The following is an 8,181-nucleotide window of genomic DNA, read 5'->3' as shown; positions in this document are numbered from 1 at the left end:
ATCATTACTAGAGGCCCGGTGCATAAAATTCGTGCAGGGGCGGGGTGTCCCTCAGCCTGGCCTGCATCCTCTCCAATCCGGGACCCCTCAGGGGATGTCCAACTGCTGCAGGGATTGGGCCTAAACTGTCAGTCGGACATCCCTCTCGCAATCCGGGACCGCTGGTTCCTAACTACTCACCTGCCTGCCTGCCTGATCACCCCTAACTGCCCTCCCCTGCCGGCCTGATTGCCCCTAACCGCCTCTGCCTTGGCCCCCGCCTCCATGACTTTGTCTGGAAGGAAGGCAGGATGACCAGAAGATGTCTGGTCGACCTGGTCTAATTAGCATATTACCCTTTTATTATATAGATTGCTTGACAAGTGTTATCTCTGAATTATAGTATTTGAATAAAATTTATTATCTATGTCAAGAAATAAAAAAATTATCCTTCATAATCCTGAGATTATGACCTTCTTTCTTTATCGATGCTTAAATGCCTCTCAGATCTAAAATGGTGATGACTTCTGTAGATGGTTTTTTAAAGATGTCCTTAGCCCTGACCGGTGTGGTTCAGTTGGCTGGGCATTGTCCAGGGTACCAGGAGGTTGCCAGTTAGGTCTGGGTGGGGCCTGTAGGAGGCAGCTGATTGATGTTTTGCTATCACATCAATGTTTCTCTCTCTCTACTTCTCTCTTTCTCAAAAGCAATAAAATAATCTCTTTTTTAAAAAAAATGTTCTTAAATGAAAAATATTAAAAGTAGCAACCTTACAACAGTCTCCCAATATTTTTTTGTAAATTAACTGGTCAGTGAAACTCTAAACTATGGAATCCACTAGTTTACTTAACCTAAAATGTATTTGCCTGTATATGTATGTATATGTATGTGTGTGTGTGTGTGTGTGTGTGTGTGAATGAGAAGATATATGCTCTTCCTTTTAAAATCATGCATAAAAATATCTCACTGTTGAAATAGGTGCAGTCAATATGCTTTCCATTAATCATTAAATATCATCACTTTCTACTTAATCTAATTCTTAATTTATTCCAGTGCTTGATTAGCCAACATTAGTGTTTCTCAAAGTAAATTTTATGTAGCTCTACTTCTCTGTGTAATAGTTTTCTATGCTGTCCAACAAATAACCACAATCTGAGCAGCTTTAAACACAAACATTTAGATTTCCACTTTTGAAATGACAGCATCCGTAGTTCAGCAGTCTCCTGCAAAACAAGCATACCTCATGAAAATTATTTTTAAAATCTCTGGAAATTGTCCTTAGGCCATATAGCAAATAAAGAAATATTTATGCAAGGAAACCTAATAAAACGTGGTAAGAACAGTGAGAGTCTGTAGTATTTGAACCATGAGTCATTCCCTCCCTCCCCACTTCCTGCTCAAAATGACAGAAGCTCCATCCCAGACAGGTGAAGCCAGGAACACAAGCCTTCTTCTCCTCCCAGCTCTCACTTAAGGGACAGGGTATCTTCCTGGGAGGGGCAGGCAACCAGAAGTTTTCATCAGCCCCAGCCAAGAGTTGGCAAGGATATGGAGAAATCGGAAGCCTCATGCATTGCTGGTAGAAATATAAAATGGTACAGCTGCCTGGGGAAACAGTTTGGCAGTTCCTCAAAAGTTTAATCATAGATTTAGCATCTGACCCAGCTATTCCACTCATGTACATATACCCAAGAGAAATGAAAACATATGTCCGTATGAAAACTTGTGCATAAATATTCATAGCAGCATTATTCATAACAGCCAGGAGGCAGAAACTACCCAAACATCCATCAAATGATGAATGGATAACCAAGTGTGGTATATCCATATAGTGGAATATTATTTACCAATCTTTAAAAAAAGTGAAGTGCATGCCCAACTGGCATGGCTCAGTGGTTAAGCATCAACCTATGAACCAGGAGGTCATGGTTTGATTTCTGGCCAGGGCACATGCCTGGTTTACAGGCTCAATCCCATATATATATATATATATATATATATATATATATATATATATATATATATATATTTAAAAAGTGAAGTGCTGTCCTCATATATGCTACAGCATGGATAAATCTTGAAAACGTTAGGCTAAGTGAAAGAAATCAGTCACAAGAGACCACGTGTTGTATTATTCCATTTATATAATACTAGAGGCCTGGTGCACAGATTTGTGCACCAGTGGGGTCCCTCGGTGTGGCCTGCGGGGATTGGGCCAAAACCAGCAGTCTAACACTGCCTGCTGCTCCTACCTGCCGCTCCTGCTCATCCTGACCCCACTGCTGCCGCCACTTGGTAGGCTCACTACTGCTCCACTATGGTCTCCACACGGCCGTTATAGGGTGATACCGGCACACCCGTGACCAAGAAGTGGCTGCGGGCTCGCTCCCAGTCAGTCCTGATGCCAGTCCTGATCCTGGTCCTGGTCCGGATCGGGGAGAGGCACACAGGGGGAGTGTCGGCTGGAGGCTTGCGCTGCTGCAGCATCTGTGCTCACCAGCCATGAGCCCGGCGTCTAGCTTGGTCAGCTGAGCATTGATCCCACTGTGGGAGTGCACTGACCACCAGGGGGCAGCTCCTGCATTGAGCGTCTGCCCCCTGGTAGTCAGTGCGCGTCATAGCGACTGGTTGACCAGTTGAACGGTCGACAGGTCTAACGGTCACTTAGGCTTTTATATATATATCGTAGATGTCCAGAATAGGCAAATTTATGGAGACAGAAAATAGATCAGGCCTCAGCTATTTTCTGAGTTAGTACAGCTAAGCTGGCTGTGCACTGCAGAACTCTAGAATCTCCCCACAGATTATGATGGGGATGGCACCCCCTAGAATTTTGCAACAGAGACTGACTCTCTCTGCTTTCTGTAAAGGAAGAGTTAAATAGTTCAGAGTAGTGATATGACCACGGAAGGGATTTCAGAGTAGCATTCCTGCTTTAAGATATGATGCTGTTCTTTTCTATTTTTTAAAAAACATATTTTTATTAATTTCAGAGAGGAAGGGAGAGGGAGAGAGAGATAGAAACATCAATGATGAGAGAGAATCATTGATTGGCTGCCTTCTGCATGTCCTCTACTGGGGGTCAAGCCTGCAACCCGGACATGTGCCCTTGACCGGAATAAAACCCAGGACCCTTCAGTCTGCAGGCCAACACTCTATCCACTGAGCCAAACTGGCTAGGGCAGATGTTATTCTTTTCTAGCATGAAGTGGGGAGTGGTGGTTAATGAAACTGGGTCATTTCTGCTAGAATAAAGTCAATTATGAAATACTCTCTTTATAATAGTCATGAGTCTGACTTCTACAGTAACCATTTCTTATACACATTGGTAGTTTGATGCATTGAATAGAAGTATGTTATGGGCTGAATGTTTGTGCCCCCACCTCCAACTCAAATGTTGAAGCCCTTCCTTCCAATGTGATGGTATTTGGAAGTGGGACCTTTGGGAGGTGTTTAAGTTTAGGTCAGGTTGTGAGAGTGGGACCTTCATGATGAGATTAGTGCTCTTATAAGAAGAGGAAGAGGGAATAATATCTCTCTCTCTCTCTCTCTCTCTCTCTCTCTCTCTCTCTCTCTCTCTCTCTTTCTCTTTTCCTCTCTCACTTTCTCTCAGCACACACCTAGAAAAGACAATGTGAGCACACAGCAAGAAGGTGGCTGTCTCCAAGCCAGGAAATGGGCCCTCACCAGACACCAAATCTGCTGGTTCTTTAATCTTGAACTTCCCAGGCTCCAGACTGTGAGAAATAAATGTTTGTTTAAGCCATTCAGTGTATGGTATTCTGTTGTAGCAGTCTAAGCAGACTAGACTACGGTAGGGTATTAGATTAGAAGCCACAAATCTTTTATTCTAATTTTGTCATTTACCAACCATCTCAGTCCCTTCAGGCTACTATAACAAAATACCATAGATGCATGGCTTACAAACAACAAACAATTATTTCCCACAGTTCTGGAGGTTGGAAGTCCAAGATCAGGGTGCCAGCATGGTTGGTGAGGGCCCTCTTCCAGGCTGTAGACTTCTCACTGTATCCTCAGGTGGTGGAAGGGGCTCTGGAACTCTGAGGGATCTCTTTTATAAGGACACTAATCCCATTCATGAGGGCTCCACCCTCATAACCTAATCAGTTTCCAAAGGCCTCCCACTTCCTAACATCTCACAGTGGGCATTAGGATGCAACATGTGAATGGGGGCGCGTGGATAGCAAAAATACTTAGACCATAGAAATACAAACTACACAAGGCCTGTTTGGTTTACCCACTAAAGGAAATCTGTTTCTTCACTCACAACACTTCTGACACCAAATATGTGGGTTTTTCACACCAAGCATTTCTCCAGTTCTCTGGTTATCCCAACAATTTAATTCAGTTTTGACACTAACTACCTGGAGTAAGTACAGACCCTACAGGATAAGGGCTCAGTTTCACAAGATTGCCACCATTTCAGGTGCAAGTCACAAGTCTGGGTCTCCCGTATTTCTGACTGACCAGCTATAAGTTAGGGGTGCCAATGACTCCCTCTTTCGATTTGGTAATTTCCTAGAATGACTCACAGAACTCAAGGAAACATTTTACTTTCTATTCCAGTTTATTATAAAGACTATAACTCAGGAACAGTCAAATGAAAGAGATGCATTGGGCAAGGTGTGGTGAAGAAGCAAGGAGCTTCCATGATTTCCCTGGGTGCACTACCCTCCCAGCACCTCCACATGCTCAGCCCCCTCCTAGCACCCCCACATGCTCAGCCCCCCTCCCAGCACCTCCACATGCTCAGCCCCCCTCTCAGCACCCTCACATGCTCAGCCCCCCCTCCCAGCACCTCCAAAAGCTCAGCCTCCTCCCAGCACCTCCACATGCTCAACCCCCTTCCAGCACCTCCACATGCTCCCCACCCCAGAAGCTCTCCCAATCCTCTGTTTAGGACTTTTTCGGAGGTTTCATCATATAGCCATGATTAATTAAATTACTAGCCATTGGTGGTTAACTAAATCTCCACCTCTTCTCCCTTCCCCAGAGATCAGAGTGAGGCTGAAAGTTCCAATCCTCAAATGGTTGGTTCCTCTGGTAACCAGCTCCAGTTCTCCAGAGACACCCCATTAGCATAAGCTCAGGTATGGTTGAATGGGACTTATTATGAGTACCAAAAGATGCCCTCTCTCACCCTTATCACTCAGAAAATTACAAGGCTTTTAGGAACTTTGTCCCAGGAACCAGGGACTAAGACCAAATATACATATTTCCCATTATCACAGTAATGCAGAAGCCATTGATAAGCTTGAGAAGATTTCAGGCTCCCTATAGGGGTAGATGGCAGGTTGTAACATGCTGAGGAAGGAGTGGGAAGTGAGGAAATGGAGTCAGTAGGTCATCTTTTGAGATTTGGCTTTGAAGAGGAGACAGATAGGATAGTAACTGGAAGTAGGATCAAGGAAATTATGTTCTTAAGCCTTGTCAGAATTTTAGAATTTCTAAATTATGACTTGACTTCTTTTTCATTCACTTGCTCACCATTCATGAGATCCTGCTGTGTGCCAAGCACAGTGGCACTTGCTGAAGAAGCAACGCAGCATACGATGGAGTCCCACAGGACAAGCACCTGCCTGTGTACCCAGTTCCCAAGCAGAGCAGACACTTCTGTGTGACATTAGGCACAAGAGCTGGTTCACTAGCTGCATTTTTCTTCTGCAGGCATTGCGAATTTCCTCCCAGGCTAGATTAGCACTTTTTTTTTTTTTTTTTTAAATAACACAGGTTAGAAGCTCATCTTTTATATGAAAAATGTACAATTCAGTTTTGAAAAATAAAAATAGTTATCATGTAAAAAAAAAAGGTCTTAAATTTTGGAACTGAAAGGGAACTGAGAAATCATTTAATGCAGCCCCTTCATCTAACAAGTGTAGGAATTTGAGTCCCAGAGAGGCTGCATAGCTTGTCCAAGGACACACATTTAGTAAGTGGCTGACTGGGGATCAAGCCCTTATCTTCTGTTTCCAGTTCAGGGAACTTTCCACTACCCCATGCCAGATCATATATATGTGTCAATTTCTGCATTTCTAAATTCGTATAGCTTAACCATTGCTTTAAATGGTAATGTTAATGAATTCCATGAGTCAGTGCTTATTTCCATATTCTGCCAATTAATTGTAGTTTAGAGGTGGAATTCATTCCAAAGCCCTGGATTATACAGTACAATGTCAGCTGCTTTTTCAAGGTTACTCATTCCAAATCTTGGGCCAATTATACCTACTATAGCTGAGCGCTAGCTAGACTTGCCTCTAGATGTCCTTGAATTAAACTCAGTAGTCCTGCTTGTTTCCCTCACTGCCTTGAGATAGAGAGCAATTGTGGCATGGGGGAGGGTAGGTTTCCAGAAAACCCGAGGCAGTGGATACTCTGGGAAATGTAAGGGTCAGGCCTGAGGCAACCCTGCTGTAACTTGGTGGATGATGTGCTAGAGCCACTGCTTTGGGAATTGGTCTTTTTTTTTTTTTTTTTTAAATGTTTTTATTGATTTCAGACAGGAAGGGAGAGAGAGAGGGGTGTGTGTGTGGGAACAGCAATGATGAGAGAGAATCATCAATCAGCTGCCTCCTGCATGCCCCCTACCGGGGATTGAGCCCATAACCAAGGAACATGCCCTTGCCTGGAATTGAACCCGGGACCCTTTAGTCCATGGGCCAATGCTCTATCCACTGAGCCAAACCAGCTAGGGCAGTGGAAGAACCTTTTTTTGTTTTGTTTTGTTATTGCAGCCAGAGATGGCAGTAGGAAGAACCTATGGTGATTTCTCACCTTGGCTCCTCTTCAGCAATCTGGACTGGGCTCCTACCCTCAGGAAATATCGATTTCATTTGGAAACCAGGAGCATCTTCTACCTCATTTAGAACTGGTTACCTCCTCAGCCAGCAGCATGTTAAAGAGAAACAGGAAAAAAAAAATGGTCCATTGTACAAAACAGCCATTCCATGGCCAGGGCCTTTGGTGATCTGATTAATCTTTGGTGGCCTCTGCCATCCAACCTGATCTCTTGAGTTCATCAGAGGAGACTAAGCAGGACCCGTACTGTTCCATCTGAGCAGTGGGGCCTTGGGCAGCTGACATCATCATTAAATATTAGAGGTGGATGCCCTGACCAGTGTGGCTCAGTTGGTTGGGCATTGTCCTCTACACCAAAGGGTTGCCAGTTCATTTCCCTGTCAGGGCACATGCCTGGGTTGCAGGCTCCATCCCCAGTCAGGGGCATGCAATTGATGTTTCTCTCTCTCCCTCTCTCTACTAAAATCAATTAAAAATCTTTAAAAAATATTAGAGGTGGAAAGCCTTTCTGAGATCACATAGTTTGTTATTACAGACAAGAAAGCCAGGTTTAGAGAAATGAAACACCTTACATTATCTACATTTGTGGTGTTTCCTGCTTTCTCTCTTGCTCTCAGCTTTCTCACCTATGACTTCTAATATCCTTCCCACCTCTGACATTTCCTACACTGAAAGTCCCTTATAGCCTTGCTCCTCAGCAAGGTGTTGTGACCAAGCAGACTTGCAGCATCACCTGGGACACAACTGCAGAATCTTGGGTCCTATGCAGGCCTACTGAATGGGAATCTGCATTTGAATAGAATCTCCAGCTGATTTTATGCACTTATAACAGGCTTCAGAAATCTAGTTATTTTGGCCCTACTTTCAGTTCCCATTCATTCTCTCATTAACCTGCAGATGTCACCAGAGAGCCAACAGAGGTCTTACTGAAGAGGGGGGAAATACTACTTAAAGCTTTTTTCCTCCATTTGCTTGATGTCTACTGTTCTCTCCTGACCTTCAAGTTCCCTTAAGCTCCTTGGCCTGTTACCCAGTAAAGTTACAGAAAAATGGGCTATGAAGTGTATTTTGAAGCTGTCCACACTACAGATTCCTCAACAAATGCCCTTCCAGAGGATGGGACCCTAGGGACCCTCTAGTCTCATTTCAATTTTTATCTAAATTTTATCTATGTTTAAAAAAATACATTGGCATAAAGTTGTTTATAATATTCTCTTATTTTCTTTTTATTCTCTGCTACCTCTCCACTTTTTCCTCATTTGCATTCCTGAAATTTTGGTCTTCTCTTTTTCTTTTTGATCAATTTTCCTTCAGACCTATCAATATTATTTGCCTTTTTAAATTTCGAATGTTTGGCTTTGTTCATCCATAATTATGTTCATTGTA

Source organism: Plecotus auritus (genome assembly GCF_963455305.1).
Source record: "Plecotus auritus genome assembly, chromosome: 6".
Lineage (NCBI taxonomy): Eukaryota > Metazoa > Chordata > Mammalia > Chiroptera > Vespertilionidae > Plecotus > Plecotus auritus.
The sequence above is the reverse complement of the archived record's forward strand: the minus strand, read 5'-3'. Positions refer to the sequence as shown.